The sequence below is a fragment of the Gorilla gorilla genome, chromosome 10 (assembly GCF_029281585.2).
Source record: "Gorilla gorilla gorilla isolate KB3781 chromosome 10, NHGRI_mGorGor1-v2.1_pri, whole genome shotgun sequence".
Taxonomy (NCBI): domain Eukaryota; kingdom Metazoa; phylum Chordata; class Mammalia; order Primates; family Hominidae; genus Gorilla; species Gorilla gorilla.
The window spans coordinates 76,876,458-76,902,362 of NC_073234.2; the positions used below are offsets into that span (position 1 = coordinate 76,876,458).

A 25,905-nucleotide genomic window follows, 5' to 3' on the forward strand; every position below is an offset into this window, starting at 1 on the left:
CAATTTTGAGAGGGAAGTTTATGGCACACCACACACGTACATTAGAAAAGAGGAAAAGTCTCAAATCAGTAATCTAAGTTCATAGTTCAAGAACCTAAAGAAGAGCTGTAAGTATCCAAAGCAAGCAGAAGGAAGGAAATAATATTAAGAACAAAAGTCAATAAAATTGAAAACAGAAAAGTAATCCATGAAAAAATTCAGGTTACTTTAAAAGATCAGTAAAATTGACAAATTTCTAGTAAGACTAACAGAATAAAAAGAGAAAAAACACAAGTTATCGATATCAGTAATCGATACGATTTATCGATCGTATCGATACGATACGGATGTATCACTGCAGACTCTGCAGGCACCAAAAGGATAATATGGGACTACTACGAACAACTCTACACACATAAATTCACAACTTAAATGAGATGGATCCAATCCTCAAAAAACATGAACTGCTGCAACTCACCCATAATTAAATAGATAATTTTAATAGCCTTACAACAGTTAAAGGAATTTAATCCGTAACTTAACAAACTTTCAAAAAAAGTAATCTTCAGATGGTTTTACTAGATAATTCTACCAAACATTTAAAGAGGGATTGAAACCAGCCCTAAACAATCTCCCCCAGAAAGCCATTCATTTTATGAAAGTAGTATTACCCAGATACTAAAACAAAGTACAAAAAAAGAAATGAGACCAATATCCCTCATAAATACAGGTACAAAAAATATTAACAAAATATTAGCAAATAGAATTCAACAATATGTAAAAAGAACCATATTATACATCATGACCAAAGGCTAGTTTATTTCAAGGGATTCAAGGCTGGCTCAGTATATGAAAAACCATCAGTGTAATTCAGTATGCTAACAACCTAAAGAAGAAACATCACGCAATGCTATCAATTCCTGCAAAAAGTGCACTGACCAAATTCCACAGACATTTATGAGAAAAACTCTCAGAAAAATTGAGATAGAAAACTTTCTCAACTTTACATGGAGCATCTATAAAACATCTACAGCTAACATTATACTTAATGATGAAAGGTGTGGGTGTTTCCTCTTAGATCAGGAACAAGGTCAAGGGATGTCTTCTCATGACCCTTCTTCAACATAGTGCTAGAATTTCTGGCCAGTGCAAAAAGGCAAAAAATTGTAATTAAAAGCATATGGATTATAAAGGACAAAAATAAAACTCCCTATTTTTCATTTGATATCATTGTTTATGTGGAAAATCTCATGGAACATTAAAAAAAAAAAGAAGAAAAGAAAAACTAACTCCCAAAACTAATTTGAGTTTAGCAAGGTAGCAAGATATAAACATACGAAAGTCAGTTATATTTATATATATTAATACTAGCAATGAATGGCTGAACATCAAAATTTAAAATGCAATACTATTTACAGTCACTCAGAAAGTGAAATACCTAGGTATAAATCTAACAAAACACGTTAAAGGATGTGTATGCTGCAAGCCACACAATGCTGAAGGAAGATCTAAATAAACAGCTATATCATGTTCATGGACCGGAACACTCAACATGGCAAAGGTGGCAGTTCTCCTCAAACTGACACACAGGCTTAACACAATTACTATCAAAATCTAAACAAGGCTTTTTTGTAGATACAGAGGAGAAAAATTTATATTGAAATTTCAGCTGAAAAGCAAAGGAATTAGAATAGCTAAAAGAACTTTGAAATAGAAGAATAAAGTGGGAATAATCTACCCAATTCCAGAATTTATTATGTAACTGTAGTGATCAACACTCTGTGATATTTGCCGAGGGATAGACACTTATATCAATGGGGAAAAAAAACAGAGAAGCCAGAAATTGACTCATATCAGACCAATTTTTGACAAAAGTGCAAAAGCAATTCAACAGAAAAAAACAGCCTTTTCAACAGTTCATTCTTGGAGCGATTTGGACATTCATAGGGAAAACAAAAAAACCCTTGACCTACGTCTTATAACTTATGCAAAAAGTAACTCAAAATAGACCACAGACTTAAATGTAAAACTCAAAACTATACTACTTCTAGGGGTAAAAAGAATCTTCAGGGACTAGGTCTGGACAAAGCATTTTTAGATTTTATACCAAAAGCTGGAGGAAAAGTTGATAAACTGAACTTCATTAAAATGAACAATTTTGCTATTTGAGGCCAGGTACTGTGGCACACTCCAGCAATCCCAGAACTTTGGGAGGCCGAGGCAGGTGGATCAATTGAACTCAGGAGCTGGAGACCAGCCTGGTCAACATGGCAAAACTCCTCCTCTACAAAAAATACAAAAATTAGCCAGACATGGTGGCATGTGCCTGTAGTCCCAGCTATGTGGGAGGCTGAGGTGGGAGGATCACCTGAGTCTAGGAGGTCGAGGCTGCAGTGAGCCTTGATTGCACAACTGCATTCCAACCTGGGCAACAGAATGAGACCCTGTTTGAAAAAAAAAAAGTTGCTATGTGAAAGATCCTATTGAAAGGATGAAAAGCCAAGCTACAGACGAAAAACCAAGCTACAGATTGGAATAAAAGTGTTTGCAAACCATATATCTGACAAAGTACTAGTGTCAAGAATATAAACTCTCAAAACTCTATAGTAAAAAAGAGAAATCCAATTAGAAAATGGGCAAAATACCTGAAGAAACATTTCTTGGGAGAAGATATACAGATAGCAGCTAAGCACATGAAAAGATGTTCAACATCATTAATCAATGACAAGTGCAGAAAGGCTAAAATAAAAGATAGTGACAGTGTCAAATACTGACAAGGATGTACAGAAACTGGCTCATTCTGACATTTTTGGTGAGGATGTAAAATTCTGCAAAACATTTTGGTAGATTTTGGGGAGAAAAAAACAACATAGTGACAATATCAAATGCTGACAAGGATGTACAGAAACTAGCTCATTCAGACATTGTTGGTGGGGATGTAAAATTCTGCAAAACAGGTAGATTTGGAGGAGGAAAAAACAACATTCATCTGCCGTATATAACCTACCAATGCACTCCTGGACATTTATCTCAAAGAAAAAACATTTTCACACAAAAACCTGTATATAAATGTTTACGACTTTATTCATAATAAGCTCAAGCTTTAAAAAAAATTATTTTTTCTAAAAAAAAAAAAAAAGGGATACAAGTGCAGAATGTGCAGGTTTGTTACATAGGTATACGTGTGCTGTGGTGGTTTGCTGCACCTATTGACCTGTCCTCTAAATTCCCTCCCCTCACTCCCCACCCCACAGCAGGCTCTGGTGGTGTATGTTGTTCCCCTCTCTGTGTCCATGTGTTCTCAATGTTTAACTCCCACTTATGAGTGAGAACATGTGGTGTGTGGTGTACGGTTTTCTGTTCCTGTGTTAGTTCGCTAAGGATAATGGCTTTCAGCTTCATCCATGCCCCTGCAAAGGACATTATCTCATTTCTTTTTATGGCTGCATAGTATTCCATGATGTATATGTACCATATTTTCTTTATCCAGTCTATCATTGCTGGGCATTTGGGTTGGTTCCCTGTCTTTGCTGTTGTAAATAGTGCTGCAACAAACATTCGTGTGCATGTGTCTTTATAGTAGAATGATTTATATTTTGGGGGTATATACCCAGTACTGCGATTGCTGGGTCAAATGATATTTCTGGTTCTAGATTCTCGAGGAATCACCATGCTGTCTTCCACAATGGTTGAATTAATTTACATTCCCACCAGCAGTGTAAAAGCGTTCCTATTTCTCAACAGCCTCACCAGCATCTGTTGTTTCCTGACTTTTTAATAATTGCCATTCCAAATTATTAATCGGTGTGAATTAATCTCAAACTTGAAACAACTCAGCATCCTTCAATAAGTGATTAAACAATCCATACCATAGAACACTATTCAGCAACAAAAATAAACTATTGATACATACATGAACCTGGATGAATCTTTAGAAAGTTCTGTTGAGTGTATGATTTCATTTATATAATACTTTTGAAGTGAAGAAATTATAGAAACTGAAAATAGATCAGTGGTTTCCAGGGGTTAAGGAGGGTGGGGTGGAGCGGAAACAAGTGTGGCTATAAAAAGGCAACCTGAGGGATTTTTGTGGTGATGGAAATGTTCTGTATCTTGACTCTGTCAATGTCAGTATCGTGGTTGTGACAATATAGTATAGTTCTGCAAGCTGTTACCAATGAGGGAAACTGGGTAAAGGCTACCCAGGATCTCTCTGTGTTTTTTTGTAACTGCATGTGGATCTACAATTATTTTAAACTAAAGTGTTTAATTAAACACAACATTTTCTGTAAAGTCTTCTAGATTAAAATCTGAAAGCATCACAACATTTTCTGTAAAGTGTTCTAGATTAAAATCTGAAAGCGTCTTTTGGCGCTTTCCATGAGAAAGCTTCATGTCCCCTCTTTCTGCCCTCAGATAATCATATGGCAGTCGCAGAGCCTTTTTTGCTGTTCCTGGACATGCTTAGCAAGCTCTCAGCACAAGGCCTTTGTACTTGCCATTTCCTCATCTGGAACATTCCTTTCTCTGGCCTGCTCATTCACTTCATCGAGATCTCTGCTCAAACGTCACCTTATCAGAAAGGTTTTTCTTTGAACAGTCTGTCTACAGTAACATTCCTGTCATGAGTGATTCCCTAACCTGGGTTTATTTTTCTTCTCTCATCAGAAACAGATTGGATGCTTTAAAAAATTCCAAGTCTTGGGTAGAAACCTCGAAATTCCCTACTACGTTTCCTCTTTTCTATACGTTGTTCCTGGATTTGGAGCATTTTATTTCAAAAGTAAATGAAACAGGCAAATTCACTCTATTTCCATTCCTTCTGCTGATCACTCCGTATCTGTCTGGTTGGAATTTTAAGATTTTAAGGCTTCTATAGTAGTATATATACTGTATTCTGTCACACTCAGCTTATTGCAATCCAGTGATATTTCTTAAAATAGCTAAGACTTCAGACAGTCAACCCCATCTCTGTACATTATGAATCTGCCTCTAAATGACTGGGCTCTAATTCTCTTCTAGGCCTTTTAACCGGTCCAAGGTGTAGAGCCATACTTCAGGAGGATCCTCAGAAGTTTTGGACAAGCCTCCCCAAATGTGGCAGGTGGGTCTCTTGTCTGTGGGTGCAAGAAATGTAACTTTCTTTATTCTTCCATAGCTAACCTGAAATTAAATGCTGTTTGGACCCTCTGCTTAACCATATCAGCAGCCTGAGGTTGCACTGAAGTTCTGGATAAGGCTATGAGATGCCAAGTTCTCGAGGGGGTGGATCCCAGTTCTTTGGCTGTCATCTCTCCATTAGTCATGTCTGTCTTACCATCTCTTGTCAGTACTTGTGGACTGCTGCCGAGGCACACCTCGATCTATCTTCGAGGATCTTCTGTTCTCCTTCTCTTAGTTTCTTCTAGATACTTCTTGGGCACATAGGGGCATGCTATCACTGCTGCAGGCCCAGAGGAAACTCTTGGGATTAAAAAGCTCCCCCACCCTTTTTTTTTTTTTTTGTATTGCCACTCTTTCCAGCGGCTCCTGTGTTATGCTATGGCACGAGATCCTTTGCAAGGCCGCTTCAGTCCTGGATGTACCACCAGGCTGTTTCTGAAGTTCAGACTATACCCAAGAAAGAAACTCTTTTACCCATCACCCCTGTCTCCCCCCAACATATTTGGGGTTTCTTTCTTTAATCGTATTTTGAACAAGCGCAACTTAGGAAATCAATCAAAACACAATTTATTTTTCATCTCCTTCTGTTTCTTTGAAATGCATTGGAGAAGGGTGGCAGGTATTCCCTTGCCTCGGGTGAAATTTAGGTCTCAGGCAGACTCCATACTTTACAAGTTCACTCTTAGATTTAAAAAAAAATGTCCTCTGGACATTTTAAGTTACAGAAATAATCTATATTCAGAAATGTTTATGTCCAATATCAAATCATAATCATAGCTTCAAAGTTAATTTAATATCAGAAGATCTACCCTCCCCCATCTGGGGCCCAGTTTTGAGTTGGACTACTGCAGAGGGAAAAGGTCTGTCATGTTTTCCTCTCTTCACCTGTCACCTCCTATCCCACTTCCTAGTTGCTGTTGCTGAACTCTCAGGGGTTGGGGCATGGGAAAGAAGAGGGGAAAAGTAGCTCAGGAATTTTTCTCACTTGAACGGATGTTATATTCAGCTGGCTTTGTGTTTTCTGGGCCAGGAAGCTGCTTAACACTGACTCTCAGTTGATCACTTTTGGGAGACTTTCATGGCCCCTCCGATGGACCCACGCAGCTTCAATTCTTCTGACTTGGTCAGGGCTTCTCCTTCAGCGCCCTACTCCCCACACAGCACCTGGTTTCAGATAGTCTGTTCCCTCTGGCCTCTGATTTGGTGTCTTGTGAATACCGCCGTTGATCCTCTTGGGCTTCAGGCTGGCTCTCTCACACCTGGCCCACACCTGCTCTAGGAAAACATGCCTCTTATGAACCTTCATGGGCGGGAGAGGCTGCGGGCACTTGTCAGATTGCAGAGCTGCTCCTAGCCCAGCTCTCTTGTCCTCTGGATTTTCAGGGTGGGAGCCAGGCTGCAGTCCATGGGGTCTCCCAAACTCCAGGGGATACATACAGGCCCACTAAAGGTTTCCTCTGAAGCCTCTCTAAAGACCTGTGGAAAAGGTAGCCCTTTCTGTCTCTCTCTTGGGGGAAGATGGGACTTGGCATCAGCAGCAGCTCTATCCAGTAGCCTCTTTCTTAAAGCCTCTTCCCCTCCTCTCCCTTCTGTTGATCCTTTATAACTTCCTGTTAGGTTTTAGAGCCATCCATTGTTCTCAATTTCTTTTAAAATCTGGATTTTGACCTGGTCGTTTACATTGAAATTTCATACTTGTTTCAGGAAGGTACCTCAGTTGAATCTCCCGATCTGTCATTCTGCTCCCATTAGGGAGAGTCGAGGCAGTGGGGCCTGGGATCAGGGTGGCAGGGGAATAGGATGAAACTAGCCACTTCCATCTTGCTCCTGGATCCGCTGATGTACACACATGCCTTAACTACCTTATTTTGCACTCAAAGGGGTTTACATCTGCCCTTAGCTTATTTTATATGTAGGAAGGTCTCTTCTGATCCTGTTTTCTATGGGTGGGAATCATTCCAGTTTCCTAGGGGGCATTAGGCTTTCGAACCTCACAATTTATTAACTGACACCCCCCCAGTGCCCTGTTTTCCCTTCCTTGCCAACAGTTTTCTAACACCATGAGTGAAGAGTATAGCTACTTGGCTAACTGGAGAAAGAAGCAAGATTCAAGGAAATGAGATAGAATACTTCAAATAGTATACCCCCCCCCCGCCCCCGCCCATGATAAAATATATTGCCTGCCTTCTTTCTGGAACTTACCATGTGATTTTTAATCCTAAAAATGGCACCGCATAATTTATATTAAGGATTTGACATTTGAGGAAAACAGATGTGTTAGTTTGCTAGGGCTTCCATAGTAAAGTACCACAAACAGGGTGACAGACAACAGAAATTGATCGTCCCACAGTTCCAGAGGATAGAAGTCAGAAATCAAGGCTGACAGAAGGGTAGGTTCCTTCTGACGGCTGCAGGCGAAGAATCTGTTCTGGGCCCTTCTTTTTTGGCTTGTAGATGGCTGTCTTCTTTCTGTAGCTCTTTATATTATTTTTCCCCTATGCACATTTGTCTCTATGTCCAAATTTCCCCTTTTTATAAGGACACCAGTTATACTGGATTAAGGCCCACAAGAATGACCTCACCTTAACTAATTACATCCACAAAGACCATATTTCCAAATAAGGTCACATTCTGAGATCCTGGGGTTAGGGCTTCAACTTATGAATTTGGGGGGAAGGGGCAGTGCAACCCATAACACCAGGGTTCAGAGGAGCTCAATTACTTCAAAGTCGCACAGACCTTGAAGTTCCCGTGCAATTCCTCTCCACGACTGTGTGACTCTGTAGCTCGCATTCTTTCTGCTATCCTACACTTCATCTCAGCTCTTACATGCAGGATTATGCAACAAGAAGAATGCTGGCTTTCTTTTAAACAATCAAACCAGGCTAGCAGAAGTATGGACCCATCTAGGAAAAAGCTCTTAGACATCAGGTGGTGCCATCACATGAACTCAGAACAGCAAGCCTTGCACAAAGGGGAAATGGCACCTGTCTGTAGAGAGGTCCAATCTATCACCATCATACCATTGGCTAGAAAATGAATTTCTGCCTGAATTCAAGGTATAAATTATGCCAGGGTTCAAATGTTTCTGAAGCTACTAAAATAGTGTCAACTTGAGTTTGGTGGTGTTATTCATATGACTTGTGGTTTGCATTTTTTTGGTGCTTTTGACCTATATTCCTATCTAAATATGCTGAAATATGCTGTGTGTGTGTGGTCGGCTTCACGTAGGGCATATTTAAACAATGTGTAATAAAACAACATATTTAAATCATGCAAAAGGAAAAGGGTAAACTGTTAGCTATAAAGTTCCTGCAGGCATTTACTGGATAATGATAATGATAGCTTAGCTAAAAAAGGATAAAATATGTTCAACTTCAATGGGGATTATATTTAGGAGAATTATCGGATTGTTTTGATATTTTCCTTTTAAAAACAATTCTTTAGTGCCTCCTAGGTGGGAGATAGGAATTATTATAGTGATTTGGAAACATGGCTTTATGTATATGAACATAATTTGGGTCTTGTAGTATTTGTCACTATTTTATTCCAGATGGCAAAATTCTTTTATTATTCCTTTCAGTTAAGACCTGAAGTATATACCTACAGAAACAAGTCCATGATAAGATTTTTCTTGCCAAAATTCTAATAGGTGCTTACTTACTGAGAAATATGCGTATTGAGAAATGCTTAAGAAAAATACACTTTAATGAAGCTGCACTAATGATATTTATTTAGCTAATTGTGTACAGGGATCTAACCGTGATTTTAAGTAAAGTAGACTATTGGCCATGTAAATAAGCTTGGCACAGGTGTGCAGGGTTTTAAGAGAATTGGGTAGGAGAGCTAATGAAAATTAGAGTCAGGCTCAAAGAAATATTTTATTGTAAATTGAATTTCACATTGTAAAACAAATACAGCTGCACACTAATATTTTAAAATAAGAGCAAAAAAATGCTCACAGTGTAAGAACTGAAAGCAACAAAACTAGCTTTTTGGTATATTTGCTTCTCCTCCTTTTTTGTTTATTCATTCAACTGAGCATTATTGAGCACCTACTCAGTGCAAGCACTTAGGGAATAAAGATAGTTAAGACAAGGTTTCCGTCCTTAAGGAGCTTTTGATTTATCAGGGGAAACACACAGTGAATGAGTCTTTATAATAGGGAATAAGTGCTATACTTAGGGAGAGTGGCCAAAGAGGTTGCTATCAACTTTATTGTCAGCTCTGGGAAAGCTTCACAAGGTAAGTTGAAATAGAAAGTTGCTCAGAAATGCTTTAGCCAGAAAAGAGGAGAAAATCATTTCAGTTCCAGGGAAGAAAGAACATCTACTCAGGTATGAGAAGATGGAAATAATATTACAAGGAACTGTAAATAACGTAGCATGTCTTGAATAACAGAGAATGGGATTGGAGTAGGTGGCAGTGATATCATGGGAAGATGTGCCTGTTATCCTATTGGCAAGAAAGATTTTCATGTAGGGGAAGAGTATGTTTAGAATATCATTTTAGAAAAATTAACCTTCAGCATTATGATTGGATAGACGGATTAGAAGTTACAAGCTTTAGGAACTAAGAGATTGATAAGGAGCCAGATAAACCAAGAAGCTGAAATAAAGCTTAAATAAATGAAGCTTGCATGGGTTCCTAGCAGTATTTTAGTAGGGACCCTAAAATGTGTTTCTGCAGCCATATGTTTTTATAAATGTTGCAAAAGTACAAATTTCTAAGTTCAACCAGTTAAAAACTCATGCTTTCTTTTTTTATACTGCTACCCCTCTGTTATGTTTCCATTAATGTTAGGTGACATCAAAGTGCCCACATACATTTTGCATTCACAATTTTGCATTCTTTCTCTTTAAAAGGGCCCCCAAATTGTATAAGCTTTAGAACCTCCTAAATGCAGATCCAGTCCCAAGGTGATATCCAGAAGAGACATGACAGGTTCTTAAAACAGGAGAGTAGCTGCAGAGATGAAGAAGAAAAAGATACAAAAGATGCAGGCGGAGGAATTAATGGCTATGTTGGTGTGAGGAACAGGATTGTACCAATATTTCTCTTAAGACCATTAATGGGGGAAAAAAGTGGTAGGGACAGGTCACTATTGTAAATAACATTTTATGGAACATCTTTATGTGTGTGTTTTCATATTTCTGGATTTACAGAGGTAGATTTACTATGTCAAAGTGTGTAAATATTTTAATGGATTTTGTTATCTATTACCAAATTGCTTTCCAGGTAAATTGTGCTATTTAACACTGCTGCAGTTAATGTAGAAATGGATTTTCTTGTCCATACTCCCACTAACATTGGGCATTATAATTTTAATTTTTTCAAGCTAAATTACTGGGTGAAAATGGCACCTCCTTCTCATTTTACTCTGAAGTGAGATAAATGCCGTCCATTATTGTGAACTCTCTCTAGGCATCTATTTTCAGGGGGTAGTTATTGTAGTCTTTTCCTGGTAGTGATTTAGGGAGCATTAGGAGGTAGGTGTAAATCCTTTATGTGAGTAGTTATGTTATACATTCTAAATACATACATACATGCATAGATCATAAAAGCTAGAAATAGGTGAGGCTAAAACAGTTTTGCAGATCAGATTTAGACCAGCTGTTGGCAAACTTTTTTTGAAAAGGGCTAGAGAGTAAATATTTTAGGCTTTGTAGGCTAGGAGGCAAAACTGAGGATATTACGTAAGTACTTTAAGTGAAAAAAATATTTTGCACTTTTTTTTTTTTTTTTAAGATAGGGTCTGGCTCTGTCATCCAGGCTGGAGCGAAGTGGCTCAATTGTGCCACTGCATCTTTCAACTCCTGGGCAGAATTCATCCTCTTGCCTCAGTCTCCCCAGTAGCAGGGACTACAGGCATATGCCACCATGCAAGGTTAATTTTTTAATGTTTTGTAGAGACGAGGTTTCTCTATGTTGCCCAGGCTGATTTCAAACTCCTGGCCTCAAGTGATCCTCCTGCCTTGACCTCCCAAAGCTCTGGGATTACAGGTGCGAGCCACCAAACCTGGCCAGTACAAATTTTTAATGGACATAGTTCAAAATATAATAGTAATAACAAAAAATAACTTTTTTTTTTTTTTTTTTTTTCCTGAGATGGAGTCTTGCTCTGTCGCCCAGGCTGGAGTGCAGTGGCATGATCTCGGCTCACTGCAACCTCCGCCTCCCAGGTTGAAGCAATTCTCCTGCCTCAGCCTCCTGAGTAGCTGGGACTACAGGCACATGCCACCAGGACTGGCTAATTTTTGTATTTATATTAGAGATAGGGTTTCACCTTGTTGGCCAGGTTGGTCTTGAACTCCTGACGTCATGATCTGCCCGCCTCAGCCTCCCAAAGTGCTGGGATTACAAGCATGAGCCGCCGTGCCTGGCCAACAAAGTGCGTTTTTTACACTATGAGTCAGGTTTTGGAGAGAGGACATTTTTCTTAATTGGGAGTTCAAAGTTAATGTGTCTGTCACCAAATTGATTGTAAGTGGTCATCTGTTAAAATCTCCATTTCTATTTCACAGGAGTGAGCCAGATTTGGACCACAGGCCATACTGTGCCAACACTTATTTTGGACACTGACGTTTATAAAGTCATTTGCCTATTAGACTTTGTTAACATATTTTGTTTGATAGTGTTTCAGTTCTGTCACATACTTTATTTGAACCTATTTGGTATCGACAGTTTGCAAACTCAGCAAAGTGTGTGTGTGGAGCATGGAGGGGGTGGTTATTCTGCATTGCTAATGGAATTTGGGAGTCTACCTGAGGCAGCAGCACTATTACACTGAAGCATTTTGTCTATTTAGATAAGGAGACTCGGGAAGAGAAACAAGGAACCAGACTTAGGTCTAAATTTCATCTGTTAATGCATGCATTGGAATAATTTTGAATGTTCCCTGTTGCTGACTTTGAGTCAACTGTGACTTGGTACTGGCTATTAATTTCTTTTTCTTCTAACTTTTCAGGCTTTGTGCTTTTGCTTTAACATTGCTGTTGCTCAGCAACTTTCCTAAAAGTCGAAATTCTTCCCCCGCCCTCCTCACAAACTTGTTGTCTTGAAATATTTATTATAAATCATTTCATTTGCTAATGCTTCTTGTGGCAAGGCCACTCAGTTCCTTGGGTGTCAAGAATGAAAAGAAGAAGGAAGAAAAGAAACAAAATGGAAGGTTATGAAAAAATTTAAAAACTAATTAGCATTTTAGTTATTTCACCCACTTCAGAGATTGTGCCATCTATCTTGAAAGTTTCAGCTGAAATTTGACTTCTAAATTTAAGACCAATTTTTCCTCTAAAGTCTTAATGAATGGCTTGAGAAGTCTATTAAAACTTGAGTTACTTTAGCTACTTTCATGAATATGCTGAATTATGGACTGGATTTCCTAAGGCTAATGGTCAGATTGAAAGTTTATGTTTTATCTTTTAATGGGTATCTTTCTAAGGCATAATCAAAGATAATTAAAGTAGAATGAGCTTAATATGAAAACCTTATTGTAGATAATAGAGCAAATTTTCCTTACGCTACCAGTACATAGAATATTTTGATTTGGTATTATGTTGAATGGAGAAATGTACTATACCTATATGTTCAACAAATATGTTTTACATATATTTTAGAGATAATATGTTATTAGATTACAATTTGTATGTTGTTGGGAGCACAAGAGAAAATCTCATCAAAATTAAATTTTGGAATTGTTTCCGCATTTATTAATATTTCCATGGCTCTTTGGAAAGCAAAGCTTCCAAATGCATACTTCCATAGTCTTCCTGCTACTGGCAATTCAAAACAACCAGACTTCTATGTGCGTTCTTCTCAACAATTGTTTTTTTAGCTACTGAAATATGTGGCAATGTATTCATTTGTGTAATTCCACATTTTCATTATACTTTAGACATGGAAAGATCTTTGTGCTTCTAGAAAATTTGTACTCATGGTTTTATAATTCCAAGAACAGAATTTGCTCTAAATACTCTTTCTTTTATATTTTTCATGAAATTAATTATTGTTAAGTATCTTCTGGACTCCCTGTGTCTTGAAATAAAATTCCTTTAGTATATCTTTATAATCACAGTTATTGACAAATATCTGATATGTATTGGTTTTTTAAAGTTTGTTCAACCAGAGAAGAAATCATTTGTTTTACCAGAGGTGAAACTAAGCCTCAGGGTCCTTCACTCCTATGGGTCCTTTCCCATGTATGGGGAGACGCTGTAGGCAGTGTGCTCAGATGCTCAGGTGTTTTTCTGTTTGTTTGTGTTTTTTTTTTGTAAAATTTGAAAAGAAAGCTGTTTTAGCTGCAATCGTGTAAGACCAGTGCTTCGACTTTGACTGCCCTTCCTTTACTGTCATGTTTTGGGGTGGCATTGGAAAGACCATGGCTATTTTTGGTGGGGGTCCAACAAAGGGAGAATCAAACTGGGGCTGCTGTGGTCTAAAATTAAGTGGGTTCTATTTTGGTTGTTTGTAAACACTTCCATGTATAGTGAAGCTGTTGATAATTGTCCACCTTGGCAACTCCCTGGAGCATTCTGACACACAGGTGTGGAGCCCGAGGTCATGTTACCCAGCGCACGTGTCCACAGCACTGGTATCTCATGTATGCTCATGGGTGGCGGGAGTGAAACTAGGTTTGAAATACACGGAGACAGAAGCTACTCTCTGCAAAACCCTTCCTGTTATTAGATGTGCAATAATAGCAGAAGATGTGGGTTTACCAATGCATAGTCAAAACAGAAGTTCTCTCCTGTCAGGAATTTAATGACTAATGCAGTTTATGCTACTATTAATGCATCTTTTTTTCTTTTTTGATAGATTTCTTTTTCTCAACATTCTTTTGTTTTTAGGGCACAAACCTGTAGCAGTAATAGAAACACAAGTACCACTGTGTGTGTGTAGTTGCATGTTTTCTGAATCTCAGTGATAAATAAAAGCAGTTTTTCTAGAGGGGGGACAGGGTCTCACTCTGTCTTTCAGGCTGGAGTGCAGTGGTGCAAACCTGGCTCACTGTAGCCTCAGCCTCCTGGGCTCAAGTGATCCTCCCACCTCAGCCTCTCGAGTAGCTGGGACCACAGGTACACACCACACCTGGTTAATTGTTTTTTAAATTTTCCTAGAGATGAGGATTTTGGTATGTTGCTCAGGCTTGTCTCAAACTCTCAGCTCAGGTGATACTCTCGCCTTGGCCTTCCAAAGGGTTGAGATTACAGGCGTGAGCCACTGCATCTGGCCTAAAAACAAATTTTGATGAAATATTCCAGATGAAAGAATGAATGATTATTCTTTCTGTAAAAAATAATATTTGGCCGGTTGTGGTGGCTCACACCTGTAATACCAGCACTTTGGGAGGCCGAGGTGGGCGGATCGTGAGGTCAGGAGATAGAGACCATCCTGGCTAACATGGTGAAACCCCATCTCTACTAAAAATACAAAAAATTAGTCAGGCATGGTGGCGGGCACCTGTAGTCCCAGCTACTTGGGAGGCTGAGGCAGGAGAATGGCGTGAACCCGGGAGTCGGAGCTTGCAGTGAGCCGAGATCGTGCCACTGCACTCCAGCCTGGGTGACACAGCGAGACTCTGTCTCAAAATAAATAAATAAATAAATAAATTAATAATAATAACAATATTTATGAAGATGCAAAGAATATGCAACTCATAACTGTAGGGGAAAAAGCATTAAAGAGTTGTGGTCAGGGAGATAATATGAATCTATTTTTTTTCTGGATTTGTGATGTTTGGGACCCTTCCTGACATTTTAAAGTTTGTTGATTTTTTTTTTCATAGCAAATGAATACTCATTTTCATGTTAAATTTATAATTTGTCTTCTCTTTCTAAAACTGTATAAACTTTGGCCCCTCTACAATACACATATATCCACAGAATAAATACTTACTAAATATTTAGACACCATAAAGGTAAGGGTCACTTTTAGCCTGGCATGTACTTATTATTATGTTTGGAGTTGAGTGCATCTTCATAATAACAAATAGTTATTATTGTCCAGTGATGACTGGTAATTTATATGTACGTTAAATACTATCTGTAAGTTGTAAAGAAGAATTTCTACTTTCTCAGGATCTTGAGGCGATAAGATCTTATGCTACAAAGCATTTTCTGATGGTTGAAAGACTGTCACGAGTCTTTCATTTAACCAGGGATTTGATATATGGAAATAGTATTTACTTTTTCATTTCCCTCAATCAGCTTTTCTGGTTTGACTTGTCAAAAAAGAAAAAAAAAGGGAGGAAGAAAGGAAAAAAGAAAAAGAATGAAAGCAAGCCTTGGAAGTCAGAAGACTTTTTCTGATATTACTAGATGATCATGTTAGAATGATTGGAGGGTTTCTAAACACGCACCTCAAATTCTCAAAAGTGAGCAGGATGCGATGGTACTTCCAGGAAGGTGGCAAAGTACTAACACAACTCTCTATATGTAAGTCTTTACAAATAGTAAGTTTCAAACATAAATGAATGTAATTAGTATTCTTCGGCATGTTTGTTATGGGATCATGGCCCTCAACTTGTGTTTTAACCAACTCCTTGTTATAGAACAGTACTTAAAATATTTCAAGGAATTAAGCCAAACTTCTCCCTCTGGCAGACACATTTTGCATTTTTGCAGTCACCACAGAAACACTCTGTTGTAAGCATCTTGGTGCTCACCAATCTTCTAGCTGTACCTGGAGATTTAGGCCTACTCTACACACATAGTTAACGCTTTTTTAACACATCCATTTTGGGTGCAAAAATAGGAGATTGCAAAGACACATCCAGGGGTTTAACTTGTGCTACAAGATTCACTGGGTTAACTCTACGTGTGTCAATGGACGACTTAAAAAGTGTCAGCTGGAGGAAGCCTGTGAGTGGAGGCAGGAGCTGGCAGGAGCTAGCGCGAGCTGTTGCCATGCGGCACCAACAGGGTTAACCAGCCGTGCCAGCATGAACAATGGGAACCGGGCAGCTCTAAATGAAATGAGCTGAATATTTCATTCGGCCACTCAGCTGCCTGCTCCAATTGCCTCCTTTACTAAAATAAGAGCTTAATCTAAAGTGACAACAACATCAGTTTCTGTGTGCTCCAGTCACACTGAACATGACTTCCTTAACATAAACACTATTTACATGGACCGTCTGGATATAGCAGGGAATCAGGAGCGTGCCCAGCTAAGACACAGGGTACAATGAAGGACGAGGAGCAGGCAGCTGAGAATTAACATCAGCAAATGAAAGCCTGACCCTCAGAGGGCATGTCCCTGATACGTTTTAAAATGAGAGAGCATTGCACCAGTAACCTTAGCCTTTGTAAAGACTATGCCATTTAAAATAAAATAGTACCTTTTCAGTTTAGACACTTAACCAAATGCATTATGTCTGACCCATTTTCCAACTTATGTGACACGAGAGGATGGATCCCTAGCTGCAATTATTAGACTCTCTTAAACAATTGCAACCAATAACCTCCCTTGCCAGCCTCCTTCTCATAGCAGCATGCACTTCTTAGAGATAAAGAGGGCATTCCATTCTGTGAGGGCAGGCCAGACAGAGATGTCAGGGGAGTGGGAGAGAAGATGTGACCCTTGAACTTATGGCTTTGATGTCACTGCTAGCAGTACCCAGGAAATCCTGGTTTGAAAGTAGTTTTCAGCTAGAGACTTCTGGAAGATTAGAAGCAGGGGTGTGACAAGGCATCAGCCTGTCAGGGTCCATGAAATAACATATGTAAGTTATTTATTTCTAGCACCCTAGCATAGATATTATGGTAGATGTCTACCCTGGATATGCTTTATTGATGGTTTCTTTCCATGAGGAGAATGTTATATTGCATATTTTCATTTTGTTTACACCCACTGGGAATTTTGAGGATCACAAAATGTAGACATATTAAACTTAGTCCTATTAGAATTATTGCCAGTTAATAGAATTCAGTGGGTTTTCCACCAGCTTCATAGGTAAGGAAAGTAAGGCACAGGGAACTTGCTCATATACTTGCAGCCACACAACAGATTAGAGAGCAATTGGGAAAGAATATATTTTTTTGGCCAATTATTTCTGTCAAATCACCACTCATGCTCTCATTTCTAAAATAACTCTTCTCTCAAAATTTCCCCTGGTTGAGCCTTCTAGAAGGCTTATACCAGACACTGATTTGTGGTTCCAAAGACTTAGGGCTACTGACAGAATGGTAGCTCTTTTTTTTTAATAGATCTGTGTTCTCCATCCTTATTCTCCAGGCTCTGTACCTGAGGGGAGTGATTGCGTAGTTCTCATCGCTGTGGTAGGACATTTTAGGTAAAGTTCTTATTCATGGAAGAAGAAAGGGACTGATCATTTAAAACAAGTTTGTTTTTTCTAAGAAATATATAATAAATGTTGGAAGGAAATGGGAGAATCATTAATATCTGGCTGGCTATAGTAGAATACTCATTAATCAACAGTCATTTATTGAGAATCTTTGAGATCATCAAGCTTTGTGTTAGGGGAAAGAAAATTGTCTCTGGCCTCTTGAAGCCTACCACGTAGTGAAAAGGCGTATCGTAATTTGAAAAAAATAAAAGAAGTTAGGCTTCTGCCGAAAGCCAATAAGAATAACACAACATGATTGGGAGCAAATTGAACTACAATTTTTATTTTTCGAAATGATGCCCTTTGGTCTTGTTTTCATCTTCACTTTAGCTTAAGGATAGTGTGAACATAAAAACAACCTTTTACTTGCCACTTATTGAGCACTGATCAACTTTTTCAGGCATTGTTCTACCTGTGCCCCCAAAAGAATTAAGTATACTTCATCACAATCAGATAGAGATATGGATATTTGTACAAATATTAATTGCACAACTTGGTAAGTGCCTTAGTAAGATAGATACCCAATGCTTAGAGCAGAGAAGAGGTGGAAATCACCACATCTGTCCTGTGAGACCTCTTCAAAGGGTAAAGACCTTGATGTCTAGCCCCTGCATCAGCCAGCTCCTCCTTCAGCTTGGTCTGGATGGTCAGGTCAGCAAATGTCAGCTAAGAATAGCAACATCAGTGGCGGCGGGGCTCCTGCAGATCAGTCTTGGGAAGCAGCCTCTGCAATGATTCCTGAAATCTGTAGGATTTGCTGAAGACTTTCTAATATGTACCTGGCACCTCTCTGTGCTGTTTCTTGGCTTCTCTCGGCTACAGTAGGGTTCTTGATGAATTTCTTTTTCCTTCTCAGGTGAGGATGAGATCGCCTTCTCATGGGATGGCCCTGCTGCTTTGTGACCTCTTAGTATGATGGGGCATGATTAGCCCAAGAGAAATGCAGGCTTCCCTTGTTGTGTGTGATAAAACCCACTCTGATGAATTTCAGAGCTCTAATGAGAAAAATGCCTGAAATAGACCCAGGCAGTCTCTTCCGATTTCTTTCGGCCACCTTTCCTCCAATTAATTAATAGTGTGGTCAGGTCTCTGTTCTGAATGCTATTGTGTGTTATTCAGCCACTCACGGTTTTATTTTTCCCCACGCAGGATATTTTAAGAATATTTTGCCATCTTTATCTTCATGTAGGTGTGCATACAAACCATTCTATGTAAAATTAGTCTTTTCTCTTTTGCTATTCTTTTTTAAACTTTTGAAGAAAGATGTATTGTATGTGTTGTATTGCATATGTAATGTGTAGTGTTAAATTTCCCCACTTCTTTGAAGATGGGAAACAAAGTTTCTTTCATCCCCAAATGGAAGATAGTATTGTGTCATAATTTTTTAAAGAATAGAAAAGTTTTGCCAAATTTTAATAATTTCTACATTAAGCACTAGTTTCCATGACAAGGACCATGTCTTAAAGCATAATCCATATAAAAGATTATCTATTTCATAATTTTTTGCTTAGTTACTTAATGTTTTTATTGTAAGTTTTTCACAGTAAATTTCTAATGCAAGAATCAATTTTACAGATCTCATTATTCAGATACCTACTTATTTTGGGGTGGGTGGTAGATTCAGTACAGATGACCCTAAAGCTGATTATCCTCCAAGCCCTTGCAAAACCCTTTTCTATCATACTGGACTGTCATTCTGTTATCTCCGACCCTGATTGGCCTGTAATTGTGTCCCAATGGCAAGACCACAACCCAAAAAGTCAGCAGCATGATTTTGCAGCAGCTGTTGCTGCAGAAGGTAAATGCCGTGCAGTTATTGATGAGCTTGCTAATTTGTTTAGTAGACAGAATTTAGAATGGGGAACAGGATTTGTCTGCTAGCTGTCATCATCCATCAGCCCCAGGCTGCCCCAGGCAGTGGGTTTGTTTTTTGCCAGCTTCTAATTTTGCTGTATTTTTTCTTAGCTTCGATCTACTTTATTCATTTATTATAATTGGGAGAGTGGTGGTTGAGATAGAAAAGAAAAAAAATACTTATGCCCCCATACACTCAAGATTGAAGCCTCTCATATGCTGCTGTTCTTTGATAACAGAGGGTTTGGGCTGGACTGTTGGTCTATTGATTGATGTAGTTAGTACATGAAGACTCTAGGCTCTCACGTGGGGGCCCTAAAGCCCAGTGTGATGGGAAGACTTGCCGAATCTGTCCCCAGTCCTACATGTTTCTCCCTGTGTCCACAGGGAGAAATGTATTATTATAAGTTATAGTCTTAGATGTGTTCCTTTGGGGTACTCATTCAATTCATTTAAAAATTATTTTTTGAGTGTTTACTATGTGTCCATTATTAATATAAATGCCAGTAATATACTAATGAACAAAACAAAAGTCCCTGCTCTCAAAGAGTTTGGGTTCTAGGGGTAGAGATGGAAATAAATAAATATATAATAGGTGAAGATAGCGATTAATCAGATGAAAGAAATAAAACAGGGTGAGGGTAGGGTTGGGGGTACTGATTTAGACAATGAGATCAGTGAAAGTTCTTGAGGAGATGACATCTGGGACCTGAATGATGAGAAACAAGTCATGTGAAGATCTGTGGGGAGACTCTGGGGAGAGAAAATGGCAGACAAAAACCCAGAAGAGACACTGAGCTTCTTAACTTCCAGGAACAGCAAGAAAGCTAGAGTAGGTAAAAGAGCTGCTGCTGGTGGGGGCATTAGGGTGGAAAGGAAGGCATAGTAAGATCGCTTGGATTTTAATCTTAAGTGTGATGGGAAGCCATTTGTAAGTCGGAGAGTGACTTGGTCAGATGAACATTTTGCAAAGCTTACTGTGGCTACTGTGGGGAGAATAGACAGCCTGGAGGATAAGACTCGAACAGGGAGATAGGTGGAAAGACCATTGCAGTAGCGCAGTGAGAGGGACTTTCAGCTTGCACTAGAGTGACAGCAGTGGAGTTGTGAGAAGTCAAGATGTGAAAAGTGATCTACTCCCATTTTGAATAGATCTAGCTGAATGCAGGAGATGAGGAAAGGAGAACTATCAAGTTCCATAGCTAGTTGCTTTGATTTTCAGTATTGAAAGTGTGAGTACCCATAATTAAGTCATACTCATTGGGAGAGGAAAGAAGAGAGGGTGGGGTGGCTACTAACTTGTTTTTGAAGACCTATTGTTGGTAACATTTGAAATAACGTGTAGAAGAAAAGCATCAAGAGACTCAAGATGAGTAAATGCTACCCTGAATTTAAAATGAAGTAAACGTTTATATTTTCTATATGTTACCTTTTAAGAAATTAGTGAAATCCTAGATTGTGTTATTATGCAGATCATTTCTGACCACTTAGAAAGAAAGCAGTGTTCACCAGAAGTCAGTATGGGTTCTCAAAGATCTAATAATGCAGAATTAATTTACTTCTTTTAATAGGGCCATCCTGTTATCCAATATCATGATTTGTAAAAGGTAGATTCATAATATATCATAAAATTTGATTTAGTTGACAGTATGGTAATATGGATTAATAGCTGAAGAACTGTACATAAGGGAACTAGATTAGTATATCTCTATCAAGCTAAAGAGACATCTGTAGTTAGGTGCCACCGTTTTTATTCATTGGGTTATCCTCTTTATTATTTTTATTAAGAACTTCTGTGAAAGAAGTTGGAGAAAGTAAAAGTTTGATTTCCTTTCTTTGGAAAGCATGTACCTATACATGTACTTTAACCCATTTTATCTCATTTGGTGTTCAGGAAGTTTGTGATAGGATCTAAGTTGGTCAAAACATAATGAGATAAAATTTAATAGTGTTAAAATAATTCTACTTAAAAAAACCAGTAACTCCTTTTAAAAGTGGGTAAAGGACATGAAGAAACGTTTTTCAAAAGAAGACATACAAGCAGCCAACAAACATGAAAAAATGTTCAACATCACTAATCATCAGAGAAATGCAAATTAAAACCACAGTGAGATACCATCTCACACCGGTCAAAATGGCTATTATTAAAAAGTCAGAAAACAACAGATGTTGGTGAGAATGGGAAGAAGAGAGAACACTTGTATGCTGCTGGTGGGAATGTAAATTAGTACAATCCTATGGAAAACAGTATATTTATCAAAGAACTAAAAATAGAATTACCATTTGACACAGCAGTCCCACTACTAGATGTCTGTCCAGAGGAAAATAAATCAATATATCAAAAGTATACCTGCATTCGCATGTTTATCACAGCACTATTCACAATGGCAAAGATATAGAATCAGCCTAAGTGTCCATTAACGGATGACTAAAATGTGGTTTATATACATACACATATATACACATGCCACAGAATACTACTCAGCCCTAAAAAAGAATGAAATCATATCTTCTGCAGCAACATGAATTGAACTGGAGGCCATTATCTTAATTGAAATAATTCAAAGAGAAAGTCACATACCACATACTCTCATTTATAAGTGGGAGGTAAATAATGTGTATACATGGACATAGAGAGGGGAATAATAGACATTAGAAACTTGGAAGGGTGCGGGGTAAGGAATGATAAATTACTTAATGGGGACAATGTACACTATTTGGGCAGTGGGTACACTAAAATCCCAGACTTCATCACTATGCAATATATCCATGTAAGAAAACTGCATGCGTACCCCCTAAATCTATAAAAACATTATACATGTAATCTAAAAATTCACTGGTCAATTACAGGTTTAATTTTCAACTGTCAAAATATTCTGGTTGATTTTATGTTCAATATAAGTCAACAGTAAGGCATAGCTGCTCAAGCAAGAGGTGATGTCCCCTTTAACGCCATTAATAGAAGATAGTGTTCATAACCAATGAGATAATCACCCAGTAAAATGTATCCTGGTCAATTCACATAATGTTACGTGTGTAAAATATTTGGAAGGACCTTGACAATTTAATGTCTAAAGCTGGTGAATTAGAGGATCAATCTAGAAACTGAGAGTTCATATAAAGAGGAGTTGAGTAGCTGGAAAACGAGAAACTTGGGGAGGATTTCAAAACAGCCTTCAAAAAAGTATCACCTTTGAGTCCATCAGAGTCAGGCAAGAAACAAATGATGGTCTTAAAGGAAATGATTTGAGGAGAATTTAATAAGGGAAGTAGAATATAGACAGGGCTTAAGAACCAAGACCTCAGTAAGATACCACTTCACACTAAGATAGCTACAATAAAAAAGACAGAAAATAACACGTCTTGGTGATGATATGGAGAAATTAGACCTGCATACACCACCATTGAGAATGTAAAATGGGCAGCTGTTTGGAAAACAGTCAGGCAGCTCCTTCAAATGTTAAACCTCATGAGTTACCATATGATCTAGCAAGTCCATTCCTAGGTATCCACCCAAGCAAAATGAAAACATGTGTTCACACAAAAACTTATATACAGTGTTCATAGCAGAATTATTCAGGATAGCCAAAACATTGAAACAACCAAATATCAATCAACTGATGGATAAATAAAATGTGGTATATCTATGCAATGGAATATTGCTAGGCAATGAAAAGAAATGATGTCAGGAAGAATAGCTAATGGATGCTGGGTTAATACCTAGGTGATGGGTTGATCTGTGCAGCAAATCACCATGGCATACGTTTACCTAACCTGCATATCCTGCACATGTACTCTGGAACTTAAAAGTTGTTGAAAAAAAGAGGTACACATAGCACAAAATTTCACAATAGCAAAGACTTGGAACCAACCCAAATGTCCAACAATGATAGACTGGATTAAGAAAATGTGGCACATATACACCATGGAATACTATGTAGCCATAAAAAATGATGAGTTCATGTCCTTTGTAGGGACATGGATGAAATTGGAAATCATCATTCTCAGTAAACTATCGCAAGAACAAAAAACCAAACACCGCATATTCTTACTCATAGGTGGGAATTGAACAATGAGAACACATGGGCACAGAAAGGGGAACATCACACTCTGGGGACTGTTGTGGGGTGGGAGGAGGGGGGAGGGATAGCTTTAGGAGATATACCTAATGCTAAATGACGAGTTAATGGGTGCAGCACACCAGCTTGGCACATGTATACATATGTAACTAACCTGCACATTGTGCACATGTACCCTAAAACTTAAAGTATAATAATAAATAAAATAAAAATAATGTATTGATACATGCTACAATGTAGATGAACCTTGAAAACTTTATGCTAAGTGGGAGAAGCCAGTCACAAGAGAGAACATGTATTGTATGGTTCCATCTATATGAAATGGATATCCAGACAACCAAATATATAGAGACAGAAAGTAACATTCATGGCTACCTGGGGATGCAAAGTTGGCAAGAAATTGGGAGTGACTACTGATGGGGCATGGAGTTTCTTTTTGGGGTGATGAAAGTGTTCAAAAATTGGTGGTGATGATTGAACAACTTTGTGAATATATTAAAAGTCATTGAATTGTATGCTTTGAATGGGTGAATTGTATTATATAAACATCTCAAAAAAGTTGTTTTAAAGAAAACAAACCAAGGAGAATGAGGATTGGTACCCTACTCTGGGGATAATGATAGCAGGCTGTTGTCACCACCCCTGGGCCTGAAGGAACCAGAAAAAAGCACTGTATTGGAGAGGCCCATCTGAATGGAGAGACATCGCCATGCTCTGACAGTCACCTTCAAGGCAGGGCTGCAGGAATGCATGGCCTGACCTTGCTCTTCTACTGTCTAATCTCCTCTGATGCCTCCCATTTTCAAAACCCAATCAGAAGCCTGGAACAGGAGCGTCTTTTGATGTGATCCATGGCATTCAGCATCCTAGGGCACCAAGCTGGGCAAAGGGTCGAGCTTGCATCTGGATGTGAAGATAAGTGACTTTGTGTCACTCCAAAACTGAGACCAGTAGAGGAAGGTTAGAATTATATGTGTTACCTCCAAATGAAGTGAATTTTGATTTCTGGAAAGAGGGTCTGACAAAATCTGAGATGGTGATGGTGAAATTACGTGCAAGATTCCAGTTTTAAGTGAAGGATTGAATTACTTCTGAAGTTCCCTTGCAAACTCCATTTCTGCCTCTAACCACTGGCATATTGACACCAATTGTATTATCGTTTGGCCAGCTGTGATCTTGGAAATTCAAAGTTTGGGCTTTGGCTAATAGACCATTAAGTGGGTGCATTTTGTTGGGGAGAGTGAGAAAGCAAAGGGAATATTCTGAGTATGAGCTGCTCAGTTGGGATTCAACCCCATGTGAATAAATAAATTGGACTTAACTGTGGCCAGAGACAGTCTGGGGAGAGAAGTGACAGAAGAAAAAGAAAGAAGCTTGTCATCAAAGAAGATGTAGGATTTGGAGAAATAAAATTTGCCTACTTAACAATTTTACTGATTATGTATATTAGTCCTACTTTCCTTTTTAGTTTAAAATGACAGTAAAAAGGCCTTAATATTCCCTGTAAGAAAATTATCATCATCTTTCATGAAAGATGTCAGAGAAGCTTGTGTGTCTTTTCTCCAGCATGTTTCACCAAGACTCACTCCATCTCCTGGAGTGATTTGAAGAGGGTGACAGAATAGACCCCCAGGGAACGCACATCTGAGTCTCTGCCATGCCATGCATCACTCCTTTTGCAGAGACAGGATCTACAGCAGGGATATCCAATCTTTTGGCTTCCCTGGGTCATACTGGAAAACGAAGAATTGTCTTGGGCCACGCATAAAGTACACTAACACTAACGATAGATGATGAGCTTTAAAAAATTGCAGAAAAACTCAATGTTTTAAGAAAGTTTGCAAATTTGTATTGGGCCACATTCAAAGCCGTCCTGGGCTGTGGATTGGACAAGCGTGATCTACAGGGATAGGATGAAAGTGATATGTGAGGAGGATGGAAAGTTACTCAAATGACCATGTTAATTGAGATGCTGTATCCAGCAACTCATGGTTTGCAGTCTACTTATGTTGAAGACGTTTGAGAAGTTATTTGATGAGTTTTATGGTTTTCTAAAATTGGTACTTCTACTTTGTGCCATGTTTTATATCTACTACATTAAATATATACCAGTATAATCATTTACATGGCCCCATGCCAAAATACAGAAACGAAGATGCTCATTTACAAATGTGGACAATGTCCAAATAAACCACTGATATGCCCTGCCAACTTAAATGGATGTGGGATTTGGAAGGAATACTCAAGCCTGTAGAAATATACTTTTCTATTTATCTTTTTTTCTGGACCTTCAGCTATATCTCAAATACTTGATTAAAGACTACTTGGATTTTTAGAAGTTACATAATTCTCCTGCCTCAATATTTTTTACATTGTTTCATTATTTACTAAAGACCAATAGTTTTAGATTCCTTGTTCTTTATTTCTACAAGTGCTGTTTTAATTTTAATTACTTGCAAGTCAAATAAATAGATTGTTGATATA

General features: G+C 38.4%; 1 protein-coding gene across 4 annotated transcripts in view; it reads left to right on the forward strand.

Annotated features, from left to right (window-relative positions):
• The window catches only part of SOX5 (SRY-box transcription factor 5), a 1,026,842-nt gene that overhangs the window by 150,495 nt on the left and 850,442 nt on the right, over positions 1-25,905 (forward strand). For 3 of the 4 annotated variants that reach the window (XM_031000926.3, XM_063694118.1, XM_063694116.1), the window contains exon 2: positions 5,002-5,083. The exons of the other annotated variant lie outside the window; for it this stretch is intronic. The gene's annotated coding sequence lies outside the window, so the exon portion shown is untranslated. The remainder of the gene's footprint in view (positions 1-5,001; positions 5,084-25,905) is intronic. 4 annotated transcript variants of the gene reach the window in all.